Source organism: Schistocerca americana, chromosome 1 (genome assembly GCF_021461395.2).
Source record: "Schistocerca americana isolate TAMUIC-IGC-003095 chromosome 1, iqSchAmer2.1, whole genome shotgun sequence".
Classification (NCBI taxonomy): domain Eukaryota; kingdom Metazoa; phylum Arthropoda; class Insecta; order Orthoptera; family Acrididae; genus Schistocerca; species Schistocerca americana.
This window is the reverse complement of record NC_060119.1, coordinates 499261484-499288479: the sequence shown is the minus strand read 5'-3', so window position 1 is coordinate 499288479 and position 26996 is coordinate 499261484. Positions and strand designations below refer to the sequence as shown.

The following is a 26996-nucleotide window of genomic DNA, read 5'->3' as shown; positions in this document are numbered from 1 at the left end:
AGGATGAAGCAATAAGAAAAAAAATTGAAATACTTCCTGAAAGCTCAAAAGCTGAAACCTATAGAAGATATGATCAAATAGTTGAGAAAACTTAATTACAAGAGTAAACGTGTATCCTGTACCTTCAGTATGTTCAGGATAAATCGCTAGCGGTAACTTTTCAGACCGCTCTCCAAACATAAAATCACCGTCACAAGTAAGACTCCTGTAAGGCTCCACCCCAGAACACTGCTTGTTACATCTCTGCACTGACATCGTAGAGGAATACTCATATGTCCTCTCCCATCTCCACTGTGCTTGACTCCTAAGCTTGACTTAACATAGATCTTTCTGAGTGCACGAGGGAATATTGGTACACTAACTCAACCATCGAGTTTGGTTTCATTTGTGACATTTCTTTTGTACTGCTGTCATTTCCACATAAGCTAGTAGGAGTATTATTTTTAACTGATGAGATTATCATATACTAAGATGGTATCTGTTCTTTCGGATATGCAGCTCGTTAGAATGAAGTTACAATGAAATGAATACCCTTAGCTGCTTACAGGCGTTGACATACGTCAACGGGGACAGATGAAAATGTGTGCCCCGACCGGGACTCGAATCCGGGATCTCCTGCTTACATGGCAGACGCTCTATCCATCTGAGCCACCGAGGGCACAGAGGATAGCGCGACTGCAGGGAGTTATCTCTGTCACGCCTCCCGCGAAACCCACATGAGAAGGGCGTTCATTTCATTGTGATGATATTATCAGTTTTAATTTTATGCCATAACAACCATTCTCTTAAAGGCAGTCTTCACACTAAATACTACAGTTTATAACTAATCACACGAAGCAGTGCTCAAGCACTTTCGTGAATCAGTTCATCATTATTCCATTCAATATCAGCGTACCTTGACTGAATTTTTGTTCCTTTTCTGGTATTTTCGTCGTCGTTTGGTAGATCCTGGAGCCTCCAACCAGATCTTCTTGCAGCCTTTCTGGAAGTCAGGTGTTTTAGCTGTTTCTCGCTCAGAAGTTTTCGTTCGCCCTGAGTTCTCCGTCTTCGTCACGTGGCCTGCCCAAGACATGAGTCTTCCGCAGCGTCCCTGCATCACGTTAAATCTCCGATACCCTACTGTTGCGTAGGTTTCATTCATTGCTGACGGACATTTCCTCCGATGATTCAGCGAAACATTTCGTCTTATTGTGGTTTCGATTTAGCTTACTCGGAAAGGTTCCAGTACACTAGGTTCAACCTAGTGTTACTGAATAGCAATAATTTGTGGTTTGTAGCGACAAGATTTCTCTTTAGACTGCAGAAAACAATTCAGTCTATCATCACCACCGTGTCTCACACCTTCTTGGCCAGTTACAAGCTTGTTTCGTAAATTGTCTCCCCTGCAATGGTGTATGTGAGAAGCAGCGAACACTTAGATCCGCTCTCCAAGCCATCGGATAAAGTACTCGGTTATAATTAGCGTACAGTACGATCTCTTTTGTTGCTATACCTGCAGCTTTCTTGCTGTTGACTGACACACATAAACTAAAGGATCCGTTGCATAAGTAACCCTACAGGCAAAAACTTTGTAGTGTCGTGTCATAACTCTACTGAGATCAGGAGAAGACTATACTGTAGTATTGTAAATATAAAACCAGTCTCAAAATGGTAACCTGACTCCAAAAAGAAAAGAAAAAAAAGCTTACGATCTTTTTTACAATAAAATCTTCATGAATGGCTCACATATAAAAACAAAGGCTTCGTGGCGATACTTTCACTATTGTGTACAGTATCGGAACACAAGGAATTTCCTATCTATCCTCCATTAGATTCTTCTGAGTTATAGATGTTTGGGATTGATATGAATGTGTCTTAGACAACTTTATTTTTTGTTCGACAGCAGAGACTACGAGACTCCATTACAGAGAAAACCATTTTCTTCCGCTACATTTAGCTGCTGTAACAGTGCTCTCCATTTCTTTTAGCCCAGCCCACAAATCCTGACCCACTCCCTCCCCACCACTGTCCCACACCCCTCCAGTTTTAATCTCGGAGGAAGTCCTGTCCTTTATTCTACGTATTTCCACTCCCTCCTTTCGTGCTGTAGGCAGAATTTTTCCACTCACAGAACAGAGACTATTTACACTCGCAACATCTGCCGCAGTATGTGTTCATTTCGTACATCAAGGAGTTTACAAAGCAGAAGATAATCCAACAGGATTGTTACTTTCATAAGTCACGGACTTGCACCGGACTCTCTAGTACCGTGGAATGGGATATCAGGTGTTTATATGTTTGGCTTATAGATTTGGTGCACTGCAGTTTTAAATATTGAAAATATCTCATGGCCGCAAAATTCTAGCAGGTGGATCCCTGGTTTCCAGCTCTGGAGGTCCCGGGATCAGTCCCCGGCAGGGGTGAGGAGAGCTCCTGGGTCTAGTCCCTCCATGACTGCCCCGGACCCGCACAGCCTGCTGTGTACCGAGGACCTTTCCAGTTTTAAAAGTTAGCTGGAACGATGGGTCCACTACCCTCTCCTCCCAGTGCCGTGGCGAAGAAACGCTGCACTCCACGTACAGTCATGCAGATAGCCCGGTCAAGGACTTCCTCCAAAAACTTTATGTTTAGCCGCCCCTATCGATGTTTTTTACGCAACCCGGATCACCTTCAAAAACTAAGTGCGAGATTTTAATATTTTCTCTCTCGCTACACGCAAACTACTAGTCCAACAGAAAAACTATCGCTACCCTTTTGTAGGAAATGTAATGTTATTAAATTTTATATTGTTATGCGTTTTCGCAGGAGGTCATAATTTTCGAGTTATTCAAGACGAATGCATTTAAAGGTAACTTTTGTACGTTTTCCTTGCATAATTTGAAAACTACAGCCTCTAGCGACAACGTATCCTGTACAAAATATAACTAAACTAAATTTCCAACAAAAGGGTGAACGGTCTCTGTTGGATTCCTTTCATGTTAATTTCTTAAATACGATGTCATTTACGGCATACATTCCACTTCTAAATTTACTGTGGTGTTTCTGAATTTCTGGGAGGAGACTGAGCAGTGGAACGTGTTACTTTTACACATAAACAAGAACGATCTGTCACACTACTACACTTTAAAACACAGTTTATACGTAATTCACGTCACACAGTCTCATACGGAACCTACATCCGCTTTCTTTTACATACTGTATATGATAAGATACTGTCATCCCCCTTCCCTTCTGTGTGAGAGGATGAATGAGCAAATGTATTTCTAGTTGCATGCTTGATGGTAGCAGACAAGCCTGTCTGCTAGAGAACAGTAGGACCAACGTCGGAACAGGTAGCTACGCCTTCTAAAAGCAGAGAGGTTTCTATTCTTAGTATGGTCCTGTCCATCCCTTGTCATGTTGGTGTAGGAAGCTGCCTCTCTGATCACTTCCATTTGTATCTGCTAAGCACACTCGGTAGGAGCCCAGGTCAGTCTCTCCGCAGCGAGCGTCTGAAGTGGTAAGACCTCCGGCTAAGCGTATGTCTGCTAAGTCTGTAGGACAATGGATTTCTTAAGTTCAGCCTAACTGAAAATTTAATCACCTTTATTTCAGGTTTAGCTCTAAAATATCTAATGTTATCTTAAATTGCAACACAGTGTAATTCGAGTGTGAAGTTCAGAATATCTTCCGGTAGTTGCTTTGTCACTACTTTGTGAGTAAAGTGGAACCACGTGTTGATCAGTAACTCTAACTAAGTTCATCAATCTTAAATGCGAATGTGCGTGAGATTATAACATCTCGTGTTGACAATATTTTTCAATATAGCAACTTTTCTTTATGTTCAACCCATGTGCGGTGTACTTTGTGAGACCAGTACCACGTGCTTATTCAATAGTTTGACCCATCAGGTTAATAGTAAGACGATAGTAACCAGTTCATGGTTTTTCTTTTGTAAATTGCGTTTCGATGTAATTTATTTTAATTATCAGAAATTACTGTGGAGTTACACTCTTTGTGTAAACCAAGTTGACCACGTGAAACTTGTGGTGTAAGCATCAAAGTAGCGCTCAGCTATTCTTTTCGGGAAGATTTCACAGAGAGTTAGTATGAATTTAGTATACCAGTGTGTGGTAATTTCATGACGGACAGGATTGCGCTACGAACGTAACTTCTTTGGGTGAAAATTGAATCTGTTGGTTGTGGTTAATTTCCTTTTGGATTTGTTTCAACGTTCTTCGTGTGTTATTTTATGAATGCAGTGTTGTATGTAGTCTCCCAATCTTAGCTCCCTATTTTATGTGTTCCGTAAGATTTCAAACTCACATTTTCACAATCCTGAATAAGGCACCAGTTTAGTTTTGAATCAAGTTCGATATGCTGAAATTTTAACGGAACAATGATCAATGTTAAAATAAATGTCCAAATATAAACTGATTTATTTCTTTTATTTAAATTCTCTTTATATATATATATCACCAGTTGTCGTAAGATGCCTATTAAAAGATTATAATTAATGTTAGTCTGGTTCGGAATTTGGTAAGCTAGAATGGATACCTGGTGAAACAGTTGCTCAGTAATTCAAGGTTAACTTCCCCAGACAGCTCACAGCTTGTAACCTGCTTTTATTGTCTTGAATATCAGCACCGCTTACAGAACAAATTAATGCAACAACATTACAAGGATCCTGTTCAATTTTTTCTGTAGGACTATTACAGGTAGTCTGTGCACAGCGTGCGAGAGAATATTTTATGCATGATATTTGAAGGTGTTGTAGCTTGTATGAAACCTTTATGTAGGGGCAGTTGTGTGTATATATAAATATATATACTGACCTTGAAAACTTAAGGATGAGATTGATAAAGTAACACAATATATTAACTACTCGGTGAAACCGAATGGAAGTGCACAGAAAACTGAGCGTCAAATGGTCTGAGGTCATCGTGACTATTGCGACAAATGTGGCTGGCCGCACAACTCGAGGCAGTAGAAGAAACGGGAAAAGACAGTGTGTGTCAATCGGCTAGTAGTTATGGTGCATTGTGCAAGTGGCCTCCATTAAAATATGCATTGGGACAACATCTGGATGACTTCACAAGGGGATGAATCATCATGAAGCTGGCAGAGGGACGAAGTGTGACGAGCGAAGCCCAGGAGTTTGGTATTGATCACAGCACTGTTTCACGTGCTCGGGGAGAGATTCGAACAACTGACGTTGCTGCCTGAATGAGAGGAAGTGGTCAATCACGGTCAACTGTAGCAGTAGATGACCACTACACTGTGCAATATGCAAGACGGGCCCCACGGAAAAACTGCGGGTGTAACTGCAGCCATATTTTACAGGGCTTCAATCTCACGCTACACAGCGCCACAGCGACTGCATGGGCGCGGGTCCTTTACCAGAAGACCGGTACATTGTGTAAGGTTTTGAGGACAGAACAACAACTGTGTAAGTTGTAGATTTTTTGATTTAATGTTGCGATCTTATCACAGAAATATGTGCATTTACACAGTTTACAATATGACAATGTGGCGACAGTTCTCAAACAAACGCATCTCGTCCTCAGAAAGTGAAATAATCCTAAACACAACAATGGTAAATTTGAACTAAAAGTTTCTTTACAAAATTATTCTTATTACTACGTCATGATGTTGGGCAGTACTCCAATAAATTATCTTATTCCGGTTCAAAGTTCGGTACTATTTAGGATGACAATCAAGTCTACAGAGGATGGTTAGTTTTGTGACAAGTTGAGCAAAAGATTACCCAAGGTCGCTCGAGTTTACAGTGGACACAAGCTGGTGAACCAACAATTTTACCCGTCTGCTCGCGGTATTTAACTTAGCTGCAATGAGCTGCCATCTGCATGGCTGCTCTCGTCCTCTGAAATTTCTATAAAAACTAATTAAGCCTTTCTCTGCAGTCTGGAACCGCAAGACCGCTACGGTCGCAGGTTCGAATCCTGCCTCGGGCATGGATGTTTGTGATGTCCTTAGGTTAGTTAGGTTTAACTAGTTCTAAGTTCTAGGGCACTAATGACCTCAGCAGTTGAGTCCCATAGTGCTCAGAGCCATTTGAACCATTTAATTAAGCCTTTGCTGATTTTTCCAGCAGAAACTCTCCCTATGTTTCTCGTTATACGAGAAAACATGAACTCATCCCTAGTCTTGGAATATGGAAATGCACACATGGCTTGAGCAGCGTGCATATTAAAATGCCCTCTCAGTCCTCGCAAGATCAATTAACTAACTGGCTGGTTCGTTTCTCCACAGTTGGAGCTCAACGACGCTACAGGTAATATCTAGCTGAATGTCAGCCGCAGTGAACGCAGAGTTCACACAAATTTCTCCTCTGCGTCATACAGAGCATTATGCGCCCCATTCTGCACTTGATGCCAGTTCAGAAAAGAGTCCCCCAAAAATTTCGTTCCTGTTTTTCTTGTAGCCAGACTGTCTCCACACCTGGGTTCTTTCGTTCTCCATGTCACGGCTTTTTCCGATCAATAGGAGTGTTCCTCTCATTTTTGTGGAATCTCTCTCTGCCCAAACACAAGGGCTCTACCATTAAACTGCGTCGAAATCTCGGGACTTTACTCCTCTAGTTCGTTTCCGCCAATAGGACGATTTCTGCCAGCTCCAGACACCTAAAAGTTACATGCGTACGTCACATGTGTACCACTCGCTGTTCGTGTGATCAGCTGCATCACTGGTTTCGTTCATATCCATTTGGAATTCCGAAACGTAGTTTTCTAAAGCTCTTTTCTGTCTTACTTCTTGTGGCCCGTTACTTGCCCTCCACTACGCGTCACCTTTCCAGTCGCTGACTCCGACAGTGTGATGCCCCCAAAGAGCGTTTCGTGATGCCTCCCATGGTGTGGCCTCTGCTTCTGCCTGCACCTTCTTCCACACAAAACGTTTCCTCTCGCTGCTTGTTTCACCTTCTGTTCATTTCATGCATTATTTAGGAGTGGTATTTTAATACCATCGATTGAGTGTCATCGCTTTTGCATTACATACCTGTAGACAAATCTGCTCATTACTGATGAAGTAAATTAGGTGTCATATTCAACTTCCCGTTGCGATGTATAAAACTCTTATGTAAGGTGCGAAATTGACCTCCACTTATTCTGCCACCCTACAATTGTATTCCGTCGACACTTGCACATCGGCTGCACCATCTTTGTCGGTGCCCGTAGTTAGGGACTGGACCAATGTGATGTGGGATCACGTGCGCTTTTCAGATGGGAACAAACTTAAGTAGTGATTCTAGATGGTTCAAATGGCTCTGAGCACTATGCGACTTAACGTCTGAGGTCATCAGTCGCCTAGAACTTAGAAGTAATTAAACCTTACTAACCTAAGGACATCACACACATCCATACCCGAGGCAGGATTCGAACCTGCGACCGTAGCTGTCCCGCGGTTCCGGACTGAGCACCTAGAACCGCTAGACCACCGCGGCCGGCAGTGATTCTAGACACCCTCTCAAATGGAGAGAGGTGAGAACACGTAATGCATCCAGGGCTATTGTCGAATATGATGGTTTTAGTAGTCGAGGTGTTACGGTGTGTGGAGACGTAATGTTGCGGGGACGTATGAACCTCAAAACCTTTGAACAGGTTACACTCACCACTCATCGTTACTATGCCACTAAACTCGTTCCCCATGCGCATCCTCTCAGGGTCGCATGCGGCCCTGGCTTCATTTTTATGGATGAGACCGAGCGAGGTGGAGCAGTGGTTAACACACTGGACTCGCATTCGGACGGACGACGATTGGACCATCCTGATTGAGGTTATCCGTGGTTCCCCTAAATCGCTTTAGTCAAGTGCCAGGATCGTTCCTTTGAAAGGGCACGGCCCATTTCCTTCCCTATCCTTTCCTAATCCGAGCTTATGCTCCGTCGCTAATGACATCATTGTCCAAAAGACGTTAAACACTAATGTCCTCCTCCTCCCTTTATGGATGAAATGCGCAACCGCATCCAACAGCTCGAGTGTAGGATCTGTTGGGACGAGAGGATATTCAGTGAAAGAACTAGCCTGTCCGTTCCCACAACTTAAACCGCATCGAGCAAGTGTTGGATCGGTTGGGGAGACGCTGTGCAGCACGTCCACGTACGCCAACGGCTCTCCAACAGTTGTCAACAGCGCGGGTGGAGGTACGTAAGGCCCTACCACAAGAATTCCTTACCAGCACTGGAGCACTTTGTGATCACGCACTGTATTAAGGACCATTTTATACCTTTTTTAATGTCCAAGGAAACATCAGAAGTCGCGGTGAATTCAGTGTAACTGTTGCCTTTGAATAAAAGCCTAACTTCCGTTCGTCTCACTGCATATTTCTTTCAGTTACCTTCTTTACTACACCGTAGCAGTTTTTTCTATGTGTGGTCCAAACTTCATTGGGCTTTTTCTCGGCAGCGACACATAATGCAAAAGCTACACTACTGGCCATTAAAATTGCTACACCAAGAAGAAATACAGATGATAAACTGCATGTTTTCCGCGTCCTCTGGGCACGTGATTTATACCCTCCACTGGTAGTGCTGCCACCTGCAGTCCATCCGTCTATGAGAGTCTATTGCATATTGACGTCGAACATAGGCGGTGGCTAGATTGAAGTGACTGGACTGTGTATCTGTCCTGTCCTTTCATTATTTAAGAATAAGGAATAGCTTACTCTACAAATTTTACATTTGTAGTATGTGGTCAAACTAAACAGCACTACTGGCCATTAAAATAGTTACACCGAGAAGAAATGCAGATGATAAACGGGTATTCATTGGACAAATATGTTATACTAGAACTGACATGTGATTACATTTTCACACAATTTGGATGCATAGATCCTGAGAAATCAGTACCCAGAACAACCACCTCTGTCCGTAATAACGGCCTTGATACACCTGGGCATTGAGTCAAACAGAGCTTGGATGGCGGGTACAGGTACAGCTGCCCATGCAGCTTCAACACCATTCCACAGTTCATCAAGCGTATTCATCTGGCATATTATGACGAGCCAGTTGCTCGGCCACCATTGACCGGATTTTTCAATTGGTGAGAGAGCTGGAGAATGTGCTAGTCAGGGCAGCAGTTGAACATTTTCTGTATCCAGAAAGGCCCGTACAGGACCTGCAACATGCGGTCGTGCATTATCCTGCTGAAATGTGGGGTTTTGCAGGGATCGAATGAAGGGTAGAGCCACGGGTCATACCACATCTGAAATGTAACGTCCACTGTTCAAAGTGCCGTCAATGCGAACAAGAGGTGACAGAGACGTGTAACCAATGGCACCCCATACCATCACGTCGGGTGATACGCCAATATGGGGATGACGAATACACCCTTCCAATGTGCGTTCACCGCGATGTCGCCAAACACGGATGCGATCATCATGATGCTGTAAACAGAATCTGGATTCATCCGAAAACATGACGTTTTGCCATTCGTGCACCCAGGTTCGTTGTTGAGTACACTATCGCAGGCGATCCTGCCTGTGATGCAGCGTCAAGGGTAGCCGCAGCCATGGTCTCCGAGCTGATAGTCCATGCTGCTGCAAACGTCGTCGAACTGTTCGTGCAGATGGTTATTGTCTTGCAAACGTCCCCTTCTGTTGACTCAGGGATCGAGACGTGGCAGCACGATCCGTTACAGCCATGCGGATAAGACGCCTGTCATTTCGACTGCCAGTGATATGAGGCCGTCGGCATCCAGCACGGTGTTCCGCATTACCCTCCTGAACCCACCGATTCCATATTCTGCTAACAGTCTTTGGATCTCGACCAACGCGAACAGCAGTGCCTCGATACGATAAACCGCAATCGCGATAGGCTACAATCAGACCTTTATCAAAGTCGGAAACGTGATGCTACGCATTTCTCCTCCTTACACGAGGCATCACAACAACGTTTCACCAGGCAACGCCGGTTAACTGCTGTTTGTGTATGAGAAATCGGTTGGAAACTTTCTCGTTGTAGGTGTCGCCACCGGTGCCAACCTTGTGTGACTGCTCTGAAAAGCCAATCGTTTGCATATCACAGCATCTTCTTCCTGTTGGCTAAATTTTGCGTGTGTAGCACGTCATCTTCGTGGTGTAGCAATTTTAATGGCCAGTAGTGTACTTTCGTTTTGCACACACGGGTATACACAAGACGTCTCTACTAAGAGTAGCCAGGGGTATTTCTCCAGCAGCTTCGGCAGATATTTTTAGTTTCGTTTTTGCGATGTGGTAGCTGGAGTCATCCCAAACAAATACTCATGAAGTCTTTCATCGGTGCCCAGTGTCAAAGGAAAGCGTCGGTTTTTTTCCAGTAACAAACGAAATGATTTTTAGAACAGAACTTTGCATGGTCATTCGATCGAGAGGTCCCACATTAATGTAGCGCGATATTCCGTTTAGTGATACGTATTAGCAGGGACAATAAAATAAGGAGGGATAATCAGTGCTCCAACAGCGACTGGGTAGTGCTGCTGCATGGCGGCTGCAGACCTTGCGTGCCATGATGGCACACAACACTGGGTTTAGTCGGTCAACGACAAACTTTTTACTGTATATACAGGGGCTTCACAACTGCTATTACAGACTGCTAGGCACTACAGATAAAATTTTGACAAGGAAACTATGACTGTAAATATACCGTTTGGATGGAAAAAATGTTTCAAATCTCTGGCATCACGGTATTCACATAGCAGAGACAGTGGCCTCTGATCCGTGTGCTCCACCAGAGTCCATGCTATGGGCAATGCTTCGAGTAGGCGTAGTCTGGTTATCTTCTAAGTGACGGAGGACGTCCCCTTCAAAGTCGAGAGTGCGGCGCTTCCGCGGAATACGACGTTCAACCTTCCTATTTCCTAACGTACCAGTTTGTCGCTGCTGCTGTAGATGTCCGAAAACGGTTTGTGAAAACAATTACGACATGGGTTGACGACTGTGTGCTCTTCTGAGTTTGTGCGCGGTGAACGTCTTTGGTTTGTGCTTCGCAACCATTTTATATAAGACACTCTAACTATAGGAAAAAATAGTAGTTACATTAACACGAAACGCTATACAGTAGGGGTAGTGTATTTTGATAGATATTTTGTGCTCTACAGGGCAGATGTCGCTGATGGCTCAAATGGCTCTGAGCACTATGGGACTTAACAGCTGAGGTCATCAGTCCCCTAGAACTTAGAACTACTTAAACCTAACTAACCTAAGGACATCACACACATCCATGCCCAAGGCAGGATTCGAACCTGCGACCGTAGCAGTCGCGTGGTTCCGGACTGAGCGCCTAGAACCACTCGGCCACGGTGACCGGCGATGTCGCTTATGATGAGCGTGTGCACACGATACTAGTATATCAATAAATAAATAAATAAAAATACTCCGTATTGATCTGCTTACGTCTATATAAATATGTCAATAAATATATATCAAGCAGTCACTTCAAGCTGTTCAGGGCTACTCCACATTTTTCCGTTCTGGGCGGTTGCTGGGCGGTCATAGGCGTGTTCCTAACCTTCTGAACACGGACGCATACGCACTCGACACTAGTTTTATGTTGTAAATAACTGAGAATAAAAATCAAGTCACTATATCGAAACAATACATTTTAATGGTTATGTTGTGGGTCACTGAAATTGCATGGTCTCTCTAGTATGTCACCTGCTAACAATCAGCTTAGCCCGCTTCATTCGTGTTGAGAGACGCAATTTCATTTTGTATTCCACGAAAATCTCTGTCTGAATATTCATAACCTGAATTTCGCTGTCGGGGTAGATTAAACCTTAATTAACGTATCGTTGCTTCTCATGTACACAAGTTGCTCGACGAAGTTTACGCTTACCGCAGCATAGGATAATATACATAAACGATAAACTGTCAGGGGGCAGTGTTTCCTCCGCATCTAAGCAAGTTACGACGTGCAACGTAACTTACCGCTAGCGAAAGGACATAAACTATGGAATAATCTGTTTCAAAATTATACACGTATATTGGAAGTAACATAATATACTATAAAGGTTGTTTCTCAATCTTAGTTAATAATTTTGAGGGCCTATAGTAGAGATCGTATAGATACAATTCTGAACGTGGTATCACGTCTAAAAGCGCAGGTCTGCTATTTCCGTGTTACAAAAACAAAGCTGTTAAATGTGGAACTCCAATGTCCCTCTTTTGTTGTCTCTCACTTAATGTACACCTTGATAATAACTAATGAAATTTGGATAAGAGCACTGAATAACAATGGCAATAATGACATGCCTTCCTTGCACATCTCTCAGTTTTAGCTTGTTGGTCAGTCTGCTAATGTTGACAAGTCTTACATGCGTGTAGATATGTTGCAGTGTCACTGTAAGACTCTCAGCTTTGTAAATAACAGCCTACATCAAGTGAATATTAACATCAGATATGACTCGCTTTTACGTTACACGTACGCTTCCCGTGTGCATGTCGATGGTCTTTAGTACCTTACCACATGACATAAAGTAATGAAAACGCGCAAAGTAAAAACTCGAACTAGTCGTAAAAGTAGTTAGATTCCTCTCCGTACCGCTTTACCTCAGATTCACAGATTTTGAGAGAGTTTTCGACTCTCCTTCAAAAATACTTGCACCAATGGCTGTCGGAAAAAAGCATTGTTCAGCTTACATAGGCATAACTAGGTATCCCGCCCACGCTCAGTCTGGGTAAATGGAAAAGAAAGAAAAGAGAAGGTATACGTTTCTAATTTTTTATGTGGATTGCATATACCTCGTACTTTCCTTCTCCCCTCCTGTCTCTGAACATCTCCTCCTGCTCCTTTCTACGTTCATCTCCTCCTCCTCCCCCCCTCTCTGTCCATCACCTCCTCTCCCCTCTTTATGTCCATCTTCTGCTCCCCTCTCTTTCCATCTCATCCACCACACTCTCTCTCCCCGTCGCAATGCTGTGTGCATACCACATCCCCCTCTCCCTGTTCATCTCCTCTTCGCCCTATCTCTGACTTACAGACTTTTTATTTGTATCGCAAATTTCGATTCCGTATTAGTATTCTAATCATAAACCGATAAGCCTGTTTGCGAACAACGTTGTACACTGAAGAGCCAAAGAAACAGGTACACCTATCTAATATCGTGTAAGGCCCCCGCGAGCACACAGAAGTGGCAGCGCGACGTGGCATGGACTCGACTGAAGTCTGAAGTAGTGTTGGTCGGAATTGAAACCGTGAATCCTGCAAGGCTGTCTATAAATCCGTGGGAGTACGAGGGTTGGAGATACATTTTGAACAGCGTCTTGCAAGGCATCCCAGATATGATCAACGTTTGAACTCAGAAGAGTGTTCCTGGAGCAACTCTGTAGCAATTTTGGACGTGCGCGGTGTCGCATTACCCTGCTAGAATTTCCCAAGTCCGTCAGAATGCACAATGGGCATGAATGGATGCAGACGATCAGACAGGATGCTTACAGGTATATGTCAGAGTCGTATCTATACGTATCAAGGGTCCCACATCACTCCAGCTGCACACGCTCCACACCATTATAGAGCCTCCACCAGCTTGAATAGTCCCCTGCTGACGTGCGGGGTCCACGGACTCATGAGGTTGTCTCCAAACAATTACACGTCCATCCGCTCGATACAATTTGAAACGAGACTCGTCCGACCAGGCAACATGTTTCGAGTCATCAACAGTCCAATGTCAGTGTTGGAGGGCCCAGGCGAGGCGTAAAGCTTGATGTCGTACAATTATCAAGGGTACACGAGTGGGCCTTCAGCTTCGAAAACCAATATCGATGATGGTTTGTTGAATGACTCGCACACTGACACTTGCTGATGGACCAGCAATGAAATCTGTAGCAATCTGCGGAAGGATTGCACTTCTATCACGTTCAACGTTATGCGCCCTGCTTAACCCGCAGGACAGGACAGGTAGTTTAAACTGTGGAAAGGTGCTAAAATAAGGGGCTGTCAGTTTCACTCTAACATACAACTTTATTATTTGATCAAACATTACAAGAGCCCAAAAAATTTTTTTTGAAACACACAGCTTTAATCTTTGGTGCTTAATTACCAGCTGAAAGCCACTTTAATTTAAAAACGGCTGAAGGCCAATAGCTCAAAACGCAAGTATAATCAGAAATTTAAAAGGCAAACCTTATCTTACAACAATTCTTTATTTGGGCTGAAGGGCCAAAGAATCTGAGATTCTCAGAGCAAACAATTTGAATTCAAAATCGGCTGAAAGCCCAACACTTAAGGCTAAACAACATTAACTTTTTTAAAAAAGAAACAAAGGCCTTACCTAAAACAGTTCTTAATTAGGCAAAACTCAACCAAAACAGAAATTTAAAATGCAAGCTTTATCTGACAATTCTTTAGTTAGGCTGAAGGCCCAAAGAACCAGACACTTCAAGAACAAACAAGTTAAGTTCAAATCGGCTGAAGGTCTAACTTAAAACGCCATAACATTAATTTTTTTTAAATACCAGAGGCCGTAAGTGAAACCGTTCTTTAATTTAGGCTGAAGGCCTTAAGAGCAAAACAACTCAAACTCGGTAGTAAGGCCCAACACTTAAAATTCAACAACATTAAAACCTTTAAAATGCCCAAGGTTTTACGTGAAACAGTTCTTTAAATTAGGCTGAAGTAGGCCTTACGCCTTAAGGGCAAAACAACCTTAATTTTTTTTAAAAAAAATCGGCTAGAAGCCACACCACTACAAACAACAAGAACAGATAAAAAAAGGGCGCTCAGGTGTTCGAGGGTCAGCCTGTAATTCAAACACTAACGCCCGCTTAGGTGAGACAGGCAGTCGGACCAACCATACCATTCACGATCCGACGACAACCCAACTCACCGACAAGATAACTTCAACTTCAACTGACCGGGGCACATCAGGGAGTTCAACGGAACAACGTAGAAGATATTGGCGCCCACAACCAACCATACATGGAGCTGTCAAACTACACAGCGTGCTGGACAGCAACAACACGATGAGAAAAGTACACTGCCTGAAATTTACGTCAACGGCCAGGGCAGGTAACCGGAACGTTAACGGCCACAAGGCAGAAGATTCCGCTGCTGCACTTCAATTCAAAAAATCAAATATAGTGAAACTCCACCGGAGGGTGGCTAGAATTTTCCAACTTGAAAACCACGTTGTTGCTCGCGGGAATATCCCAACAGCCGACAACGAACTCCAAACAACACAATGTGAACAGTCTCTATTTAATAGCAGATTAGATCAAAACTCAACTTTCGTGTCCAGGGTCGGTGAGCCACGGATCTCGTAGCAATGGGAACAGCCGCACACACTCCGACACCGCTTAGAGACCACCAGCGGCCCCAGACAAACTGCATCCCTTGGAGAATTCCTCGCTGCTCCGCGTCAACCAACCGACTGCCCAGACCCGGAAAAGGTGTAAGGACCAAATATACGTCGGCCAATGCGACGACCAACCGAACGGTCGTCCCGCTCCAATCTCCCTCTGTCGGGCAGTTCATGTGTGTCGCCAGCAGTCGGCGAGCACTGGCTGTCGACGCCTCACCGGCGCTCCGTTCCCGACTTCACTGCTGTTGCCTCCCGACTGCACTGCTGGTCCGTCTCCAACCGACTGCCAGACACACGACGACCCTCGCGCGCTCCAGAGATGGTACGACAGTGGACTTATCGATATGCGCTGCTGCTGCCGCTCACGGGCAAGTAAGGCAGGAAGTTAGTGACGCCAGTAAATGGAATAAGAAAACGAGGCGGCAGTACCGTAATAGCAAGATGACAAACAATAAAAGGGATCAACGCCAGCCGTGCACGGCTCACAACGACTCTCTTCAGTCGTCATTGGTTCCGTTCTTTCAGGATCTCTTTCCGGCCGCAGCGATGTCGAAGATTTGATGTTTTACCGGATTCCTGACATTCACGGTACACTCGTAAAATGGTCGTATGGCGAAATGCCCCACTTCATCGCTGCCACGGAGATGCTGTATCCCATCGCTCGTGCGCCGACTATAACACCACGTTCCAACACACTTAAATCTTGATAACCTGCCATTGTAGCAGCAGTAACCGATCTAACAACTGCGTCAGATACTTGTCGTCTTGTATAGGCATTGCCGACCGCAGCGCCGCATTCTGCCTGCTTGCCGGCCGCTGTGACCGAGCGGTTCTAGGCGCTCCAGTCCGGAAACGCGCTGTTGCTACGGTCACAGGTTCGAATCCTGCCTCGGGCAAGGATGTGTCTGATGTCCTTAGGTTAGTTAGGTTTAAGTAGTTCCAAGTATAGGGGATTTATGAGCTCAGATGTTAAGTCCCATAGTGCTTAGAGCCATTTGAACCATTTTGCCTGTTTACATATAATTATATTTGGATACGCATGCCTATACCAGTTTCTTTGGCGCTTCAGTGTATATACCAGATGTCTCTCATTTGGGTCGTGAGGTGCACTTCCCAGGTGTTTCGGCAGACATGTGGAATTTCGTTTTTGCAACATTTAGCTGGAGTCAGCCCAAACAGATACTTTCACACGACCCGCAGCGTCGACAGAAAGCGTGGGTTTGTTCGACGGTTTATTTGTTATTACAAACAAAATAATTTTTAATGTGGAATGTTACGTGCCCATGCGATAGCGTAGTCTCAGATTCGTCCGGTGCTGTATTGGTTTTTTCGATATAAATTAACAGGGACAGTAAAACATGAAGAGTGACAAGTATTCCAGGAGCGACTGAGCAGCGCCTCAGCATCGTAAAGTGCCCTCCGCCACACACCGTTGGGTGCCTTGCGGAGTATGAATGTAGATGTAAATGTAGACATCGCGGTAGCAGTCAGCGCGGATCAGTGCTTTGTTGTCGCTGTTAGACTACTGGTTATTCTTCGTGTTTCACTGTCCCTGTAGATAACATTTTGTTTGTAAACGGAAACAAATACACGCTTTCCATGGACGCTGGGCGTCGCATGAAAAACGTGATGAGCAGCATTTGTTGGGCTGCTACACGTTGCAAAAACGAAATTTTAAATGCCTGCCAAAACACCAGAGAAAATCTGCCAGACAACTCTTTGGAGAGACATCCTTTGTATGAAAAGGTATATAGACTGTATGTGTCCAAACGTTATTACAGCAACGTGAAAAAATTTGAAGTAAATCGGCCTAGTACCTTTTCAGATTTTGGTATTTGTTTCCCCTTTTAAATATTATATGCATGTATCATGTATATTAAAGTACATACCCTATGTCCGTCCAAATGTTCAATAGAATATTGTGTAAAAGTCTGGAGTAAATCGGTCAAAAACTTATCGAGATTTTTGGTAGTAGCGTATTCGCTTTTTTCGAGTGCAACGTTGTGTACAAATTTCAAAGCAGCCTTTGGAAAGTTACGATTTTGAACAAGTGAACATTTACATTTTTGTTTATATAGATGGAGAGCAGCTATTTCACTACTGCAGAACTAATCAGACAATGATAAATTCATTCAATTAAATGTCGTAAGTAGACGGTTTGTGTGACTATAGTGTACATCAACGAGTTCTACACAACGCTGGTGACTACTTTGAAGGACAGTAACAGGTGCAAACATGTAGCTCTTTTGTATCGGTTGTGAACAACTAGTTGCCACTATTTAAGTTCCAACCCTCGTATAAAGAACTCTGAATGACTGCGTGGTAGTACAGAAGGTTCAGTGTTAACTTTGTGTTATTTTTTAATAACGTAATGTTTATGAACTTGTCTTGAGGAGGTGAAATGGATTGCCGGAAAAAGTATATGGTGCTGTATAAAAAAAAGATATAATGCTGTTCATATTTTCATAATGAACAAAGTCACAAGAAAGGCAGTCATGCTGGTTAAAGTGGCCCTGGTAGCTAAACAATATTTGCTTGATACTGTTTTCTATTTTCGTTCTGGACAAAAAGTTATTGGCGTAATCAAGATAAATGTGACACTCTGCCTACAGCGCGTGCGTCTGTTCGACGACACTTCTTGAAAACTCGAATGGCCCAGACATTATTGCAATCTCCACCAACGGTTTGCTCATTCAGCGACGTACGGTAGACTGGTGCTGGAAGAGGAGCAACTTCTTTGTCACATTCTATGCAGAAACGTGTAGGTATCCTATCAGGTCCCCTTGCCTTTCCTCTGTTGAGCGATTTCCGTTACTTTTCCCATGACAGGAGCTTACCTACTGTTCCACGAATAGTGTCACTAATAGTGTCATCAGTGTAGGACGTAGACCAAATTGATCTAGTCCATGGGCATCTATTTTTACCGAAAAAATACTTTTCTCAAAATTGCTTACATATTCACAACATGCCATTAAAAACGTCGTTAACACTGTAACAGACTAGTTCAGAAGCTTCTTTATTCTTCCTAAAATATTAATTTAAAATACAAAAGGGAAGATAATGACTATTAAACGGTTTCTGAGCAATTGGAGAAGGGCGGTTAAGTGAGAAAAAGTTATTTTATTAACATCCGAGCACCCACGCAGCGCCGCGTTCTGGGGAATGAGGCACCCGGGAAACTATGAAGGCCAAGAAGAAAGGAAGATTAGAATTTAACTTCCCATCGACAGCTAGGTCATTAGAGGCAGAGTACAGCTCAGACTATTTCAAGGGTGGGGTAGAAAACAGCAGTGTCCTTTCGAAAGAACCATCCCGCATTTGTCTGCAGTGATTTAGAGTTACCACAGAAAACCTAAATCTAATGGCCGGATGCAGATTTCAACCGTTGTCCAGTCCAATGTACTAACTCCACAGCTCAAATTGATTCACGGATGGGGTTTCAGCCGTGCCCTTTCAAATGAAGCATACTGCATTTGTCTGGAACGATTTAGGGAAATCACAGAAAACCTAAATTTGGATGACCGGACACGGGTTTAAACCATCGTCCCCCAGAATGAGAGTTCAGTGTGCTAACTGCTAATCACATGCAGTAGAGGCGCGGAAGAATCGCCATGGAACAAGGGACACTACATAAGCCATCTGCAGATGATTTTAAACAAAGCAGCACTCAACACTTGTTTGTAAAAGAGTCAGTCTTTGTAATTTATCCATTCTAGACTGAACTGTTTACAACTGTGCCAGGCCAGGATGCTTGAGTTTATCAGTGAAAATTATTTACGCAGTTAGAGAGTTAGTTCTGTGAAATAATGAGCCACTATCGTTATTGGAAGCATATATTACGTTTTTAATTACGCGATCAATGGTTTCATTTATAGAGTGAACTGATATGTGATTTCGATAGGGTTCCTTGCGCTGTCCATAAAACCCTATGTGAAACTAACAAGGGGAGTCCGTCAATTGTGAAATTCAGATTCGATTCATATTGCGCATAATAAAAGCTCACGGCCAGAGGTGTAATGTGGCAAAGCACCAAGATGCACTTCTCAGCCGTTGTCGATAAAATCGACAGTTAAAAGAAACCGTTACGGGGAAATATTCTCTACGATTAATAATTTTCAACAGCGTCGTGGCGCAGCGGTAAGCGCTCGGGTTCGTAATCCGAAGTTCGCCGGATCGAGCCTCGCGCCATGCAACTTTTTTTTTTTTTTAGTATTTGTTTTTTGTAATTCAAATGTGTGTATACACACACATACACACCCACACACACACACACACACACACACACACGAACATATATATATATATATATATATATATATAATTCCCGGCAATCAGTTGCAACAATTATGCATATAATAAGTTGTTGAAAGTCGTTTGTCGTAGAAAAACTGGCGACTTCGAACATCATTATGTTTTCCGCAAACAAAGTTGTATTTCACAAATGTTATTAATTGTCTTCATAATGTTAACCACATATAGTTAACGGAATACGTAGAAACGAATACGTATAGCGTGAGTCAAACGTTCGAATTAGAATAGAGACCCCACGAACACAAACTTGCTGTGGCAGGTATGAAATATTAACTCCGTTACTCGCTCGTTACACTTGAAGGACAGATGTTGAATGGGCCGAAACGAGCCGCCGCATAACAGCGTAGTTGCCTGCTAACTTCGAAAGAAGGTAGATGCGGTCTCTAGCGCAACTTATATAACATCGTCGAAAATCAGTGCGGACGTGAGAGCTTTGGTACACCCTGTTAAACAAACGGAAAAATGGAGGCGGTACAATTGGAGAGCGACCCGCCTTCACCAAAATGCATAAGCAATTCATTAATAGTTTATAAATTACAAAAAACTAATAATAAAAAAAAATTTTTCATGGCGCGAGATTCGATCCGGCAACCTTCGAATTACGAACCCGAGCGCTTACCGCTGCGTCACGACGCTGCAGAAGATTGTTAATCGTAGAGAGTATTTCACCGCAACGGTTTCTTTTACCTGTCTATTTTCTCGACAACGGCTGAGAAGTGCATCTTGGTGCTTTGCCACATTACACCTCTGGCCATGAGCTTTTATTATGCGCAATATGAATCGAATCTGAATTTCACAATTGGCGGCCTCCCCTAGTAAGACAAATTACTCAATAGAAATCATATTTCTGATTCAACTGTTTTGTTAACGGCACCTGCACCGGCGAAATATTTTATTGCTGTCAGATATTTAATCTAGGGTCCTAGTAATGATTTTATACTGATAAAAGTAAAACTCTCCGGGGATTTTTGGAGAGCCTCTTAAGGCGAGCCAAATCCTAACAAACTAGTTGTTACCAGCGGGTGCACTCGCTTGTAAGTACAGGGTGGGCGAGAAATCCTTGCAGCCCCATAACCCCATCTAGTATCAGATATACTTCTTATGCTTCACATAAATGTAAAGCCAAGGTCTAACTATTTATAATATTCATAATTTTGTAGGGTTTGAAAAGGACAAATTAATTTGTCGAAATCGGTAAAGCGTAAAAAAAGTATATTTGCAACCGACGAGAAAAAAATGGTTCAAATGGCTCTGAGCGCTATGGGACTTAACATCTGAGGTCATCAGTCCCCTAGAACTTAGAACTACTTAAACCCAACTAACCTAAGGAAATCCCACACATCCATGCCCGAGGCAAAATCCGAACCTGCGACCGTAGTAGTCGCGCAGCTCCAGACTGAATCGCCTAGAACCGCTCGGCCACTGCGGCCTGCACTGACGAGAAGTATCAAATGTTATTATGCAGGGTGGTAGTTGAATTCCTTATTATCAATTGTTGGAGCCAATCGTTGGAACTCATGTTTACATGTTTTCACAGTTGCAGTCAAGTTTTAATTTAAAGCCACGGTAGATGTAGCGATCATAGTTACAGGAACGCTTAGAGACGACAACACACAGGGCAGGTTATGGGAGAATTCCAAGCAATATGTAATAAGGCTCCACCACGAAAAGCAATACTTCTGGATTGGAATGGTTTTGGCAATGTTAAAGACAGGCCGGGGAGTGAAAGGAAGAAGACACGAGAAGAAACATGCGCCAGAGTCTCTGCTTCGATTAAACAATCTCCTATAAAGTCTAAATGTGAACGTTCTTTGGAATTCGGTACAGCGGGGACGACAATAAGAGATCACATGAAAAAAGACCTTACTCTCAGATTTCTTTCGACACACATTTGTAAAAGAATTATCGGGTACAGACCAGAATGAACGCGTTTTAGCATGCTGTGTTTGTTAGCTCAACTTCCAAGTGCAATGAAACGAGGCAAGGTAATATTTTCAGGTGCAATCTGCCATTTATCGCAGCTCACGTTCTAGTAATATTGTCGTTTGGGACAAAAACAATCCTCATAACACAACCAAATTAGAAAGGAACCCGCCCCACGTAATGATACGGGGAGTGATTACATCAGAACATCCGCGGGGATCATATTTCTTTGAAGGGACTTGGAATGGTGTTATTTACATATGCTACAAACATGGTTAATATCTCAGCTTAAGGAAAGGGGCGTCACAGTCTGCATATGGCTGGAGTAAGACAGCGTGCATCCTCACTACACCATTGCAATGCGCGATTTCCTAAATGAACACTTTCCAGGATGCTGCATAGGTCGTGATTCATTAGTAACACCAGGCCCCTTGAAATAACCGCTAAAAGGTCCTGACCTCACCACACCTGACAAATCTGTATGAGGAGTCATTAAGCCGTATGTATCTGCGCAATGCTGTTAAGGATGATTTTGTACTATAATATGGGACATGCTCAAAAACATGTCAAGAAGAACATGGAAGCCGGCCGTTGTGGCCGAGCGGTTCTAGGCGCTTCAGTCTGGAACCGAGCACCGCTACGTTCGCAGGTTCGCATCCTGCCTCGGGCGTGGATGTGTGTGATGTCCTTAGGTTAGTTAGGTTTAAGTAGCTCTAAGTTCTAGGGGACTGATGACCTCAGACTTATAGTCCCATAGTGCTCAGAGCCATTTGATTTGAAGAACATGGAAGCTTACCGAAATGTGTTTCTGGCATGATGGCGAACTTCACTACACTACTGGTCATTAAAATTGATACACCACGAAGATGACGTGCTACAGACACGAAATTTAACCGACTGGAATAAGATGCTGTGATATCCAAATAAATAGCTTTTCAGAGCATTCACACAAGGTTGGCGCCGGTGGCGACACCTACAACGTGCTGACATGAGGAAAGTTTCCAACCGATTTCCCATACACAAGCAGCAGTTGACCGGCATTGCCTGGTGAAACGTTGTTGTGATGCCTCGTGTAAAGAGGAGAAATACGTACCATCACGTTTCCGACTTTGATAAAGGTCGGATTGTAGCCTATCACGATTGTGGTTAATCGTATCACGACATTGCTGTTCGCATTGGTCGAGATTCAATGACTGTTAGTACAATACGAAATCGTTGGGTTCAGGAGGGTAATATGGAACGCCGTACTGGATCCCAACGGCCTCGTATCACTAGCAGATGACAGGCATCTTATCCGCATGGCTGTAACGGATCGTGCAGCCACGTCTCGATCCCTGGGTCAACAGATGGGGACGTTTGCAAGACAACAACCATCTGCACGAACAGTTCGGCGACGTTTGCAGCAGCATGGACTATCAGCTCGGGGACCATGACTGCGGTTACCCGTGACGCTGCATCACAGACAGGAGCGCCTGCAATGGTGCACTCAACGACGAACCTCGGTGCACGAATGGCAAAACGTCATTTTTTCGGATGAATCCAGGTTCTGTTTACAGCATCATTATGATCGCATCCGTGTTTACCGACATTGCGGTGAACGCACATTGGAAGCGTGTATTCGTCATCGCCATACTGGCGTATCACCCGGCGTGATGGTATGGGGTGCCATTGGTTACACGTCTCGGTCACCTCTTGTTCGCATTGACGGCACTTTGAACAGTGGACGTTACATTTCAGATGTGTTACGACCCGTGGCTCTACCCTTCATTCGATCCCTGCGAAACCCCACATTTCAGCAGGATAATGCACGACCGCATGTTGCTGGTCCTGTACGGGCCTTACTGGATACAGAAAATGTTTGGCTGCTGCCCTGGCCAGCACATTCTCCAGATCTCTGACCAATTGAAATCGTCCGGTCAATGGTGGCCGAGCAACTGGCTCGTCACAATACGCCAGTCACTACTCTTGATGATCTGTGGTATCATGTTGAAGCTGCATGGGCAGCTGTACCTGTACACGCCATGCAAGCTCTGTTTGACTCAATGCCCAGGCGTATCAAGGCCGTTATTACGGCCAGAGGTGGTTGTTCTGGTTCTGATTTCTCAGGATCTATGCACCCAAACTGCGTGAAAATGTAATCACATGTCAGTTCTAGTGTAATATATTTGTCCAATGAATACCCGTTTATCATCTGCATTTCTTCTTGGTGTAGCAATTTTAATGACCAGTAGTGTATTAGACGTGTAATATGTAAGTAAGTACTTGTGCCAAAATAAATTAAATCTATTAGCATTCGACACTAAAGGTTGTGGGGACTTCTCGCCCATCTTGTAGTTTTGTTATGATGATGACGGTGAGCAAGCTATTGTACGTGCTGTGACGTCAGCTACCCTCACGTGTGTGTGTGTGTGTGTGTGTGTGTGTGTGTGTGTGTGTGTCAGTGAGTGTGTTCGCAGAAGTTTAGCTCGTGATGTGCCTCCATTCCCCCCCCCCCCTCCCCAATCAGTGTGTCTGCTGAGCAGTGCACTTATAGGACGTAAGCAGGAGCACGGTGCCTCTACACATCACGTTGTTGAAACAGCTATACATCATATAATGTGTAGATTATGCAACAAATTTAATGCTTTTTGCACATGGCTTATATTCGCTGATGTAAAGAAAGATAATCCTTTCTCTACCTCAGGCTCTTCGGAGTCGAGTTTTATTTCTACTTTCTAATGTAAACTTCGTTATCCCTCAGGGTTAAAGCTATCTCCATATCACATTTCATCGTCATCGGTTTAAGCCACGAAAACGTAGCGAACACAGTTATTTTCGTGTTTAATAATGCTAGTATGGACGCACACTGTGTGATCAAAAGTATCCGGACAAGTGGCTGAAAATGACTTACCAGTTCTTAGCGCCCCCCATCTGGAATTCAATATGGTGTTGGCCCACCTTCCACTCTCGCAGGCATACGTTGAATCAGGTGCTGGAAGGTTTCTTGGGGAGTGGCAGCCCATTCTTCACGGAGTGCTACAGTGAGGAGAGGTGTCGATGTCAGTCGGTGAGGCCTGGTACGAAGTCGGCATTCCAATAGATCTATCTATAGGATTCAGGTCAGGACTCTGTGCAGGCCAGTCCATTTCCGAGATGTTATTGTCGTGTAACCACTCCGCCACAACAGTGGGAAGCTAGAAGGTGCTTAAAACAATAGTGTAGGCCTGTGCCGTGCAAGATCCCTCCATGGAAAACACGACCGCGCCTTAACACCACCGCCTCCGAATTTTACTGTTGGCACTACTCACGCTGCCAGATGACGTTCATCGGGCTTTGGCACATACCCACACCCTGCCATCGGATCGCCACGTTGTGCACCGTGATTCGTCACTCCACACAACGTTTTTCCACTGTTCAACCGTCCAATGTTTACGCTCCTTAAACCAAGCGAGGCGTCGTTTGGCATTTACCGGCGTGACGTGTTCCTTATGAGCAGCCGTTCGGCCATGAAATCCAAGTTTTCTCACCTCTCACCTAACCGTCATAGTACTTGCAGTGGATCATGATGCAGTCTGGAATTCGTGTGTGATGGTCTGGATAGATGTCTGCCTAACAGACGAGGTCGGCCTTTACGCTTTTGTGCTGTGCGTGTCCCTTCACCATCACATCGGAAACAGTGGACCTAGGGATGTTAAGGAGTGTGAAAATCTCGCGTACAGACGTATGACACAAGTGACACTCAATCACCTGTTCACGTGAGAAGTCCGTGAGTTCCGCGGAGCGCCCCATTCTGCTCTCTCAGGATGTCTAATGACTACTGAGGTCGCTGATATGGAGTACCTAGCAGCAGGTGGCAGAACGATGCATCTAATATGAAAAACGTATGTTTTTGGTGGTGTCCGGATACTTTTGATCACACAGTGTGTGTGAGGATTGTATAAGCGCTGCATTCACTTTATTGAAACGTATTATATAGAACATATCAAGCATTTTAAAACTGAAGAAACTGCAAAAAGGTGGGAATTTAAGGAGATGGGACCTGGGTAAACTGAAAGTACAGAGTTTCAGGGAGAGCATAAGGGAACAATTGACAGGAATGGGGGAAAGAAATACAGTAGAAGAAGAATGGGTAGCTTTGAGGAATGAAATAGTGAAGGCAGCAGAGGATCAAGTAGGTAAAAAGACGAGGGCTAGTGGAAATCCTTGGGTAACAGAAGAGATACTGAATTTAATTGATGAAAGGAGAAAATACAAAAATGCAGTAAGTGAAGCAGTCAAAATGGAATACAAACGTCTCAAAAATGAGATCGACAGGAAGTGCAAAATGTCTAATCAGGGATGGCTAAAGACAAATGTAAGGATGTAGAGGCTTATCTCACAAGGGGTAAGATAGATACTGCCTACAGGAAAATTAAAGAGACCTTTGGAGGAAAGAGAACCACTTGCATGAATATCAAGAGCTCGGATGGAAACCCAGTTCTAAGCAAAGAAGGGAAAGCAGAAAGGTGGAAGGAAGATATAGAAGGTTTATACAAGGGCAATGTACTTGAGGACAATATTATGGAAATGGAAGAGGATATAGATGAAGATGAAATGGGAGATATGAGACTGCCTGAAGAGTTTGACAGAGCACTGAAAGACCTAAGTCGAAACAAAGGCCCCGGGAGTAGACAACATTCCATTAGAACTACTGACAGCCTTGGGAGAGCCAGTCCAGACAAAACTCTACCATCTGGTGAGCAAGATGTATGAAACAGGCGAAATTCCCTCAGACTTCAAGAAGAATATAATAAGTCCAATCTCAAAGAAAGCAGGTGTTGACAGATGTGAAAATTACCGAACTATCAGTTTAATAAGCCACAGCTGCAAAATACTAACGCGAATTGTCTACGGACGAATGGAAAAACTGGTAGAATCCGACCTCGGGGAAGATCAGTTTGGATTCCGTAGAAATACTGAAACACGTGAGGCAATACTGGCCCTACGACTTCTCTTAGAAGAAAGATTAAGGAAACGCAAACCTACGTTGTTAGCATTTGTAGACTTAGAGAAAGCCTTTGACAATGTTGACTGGAATACTCTCTTTCAAATTCTGAAGGTGGCAGGGGTAAAATACAGGGAGCGAGAGGCTATTTACAATTTGTACGGAAAGCAGATGGCAGTTATAAGAGTCGAGGGGTATGAAAGGGAAGCAGTGGTTGGAAAGGGTTGTAGCCTATCCCCGATGTTATTCAATCTGTATATTGAGCAAACAATAAAGGAAACAGAAGAAAAGTTCGGAGTAGGTATTAAAATCCACGGAGATGAAATAAAAACTTTGAGGTTCGCCGATGACACTGTAATTCTGTCAGAGACAGCAAAGGACTTTGAAGAGCAGTTGAACGGAATGGACATTGTCTTGAAAGGAGGATATAAGATGAACATCAACAAAAGCAAAACGAGGATAATGGAATGTAGTCGAATTAAGTCGGGTGATGCTGAGGGAATTAGATTAGGAAATGAGACACTTAAAGTAGTAAAGGAGTTTTGCTA

At 43.7% G+C, this 26996-nt stretch overlaps 1 protein-coding gene and 1 non-coding gene across 2 annotated transcripts in view; both read right to left on the bottom strand.

Moving 5' to 3' along the window:
• LOC124624262 overlaps window positions 1-26996 on the bottom strand; it is a 343631-nt gene that overhangs the window by 303183 nt on the left and 13452 nt on the right. The window lies entirely within an intron of this gene.
• On the bottom strand, window positions 585-659 carry Trnat-ugu. The gene has a single exon. It is a non-coding gene; the product is annotated as a tRNA-Thr (tRNA).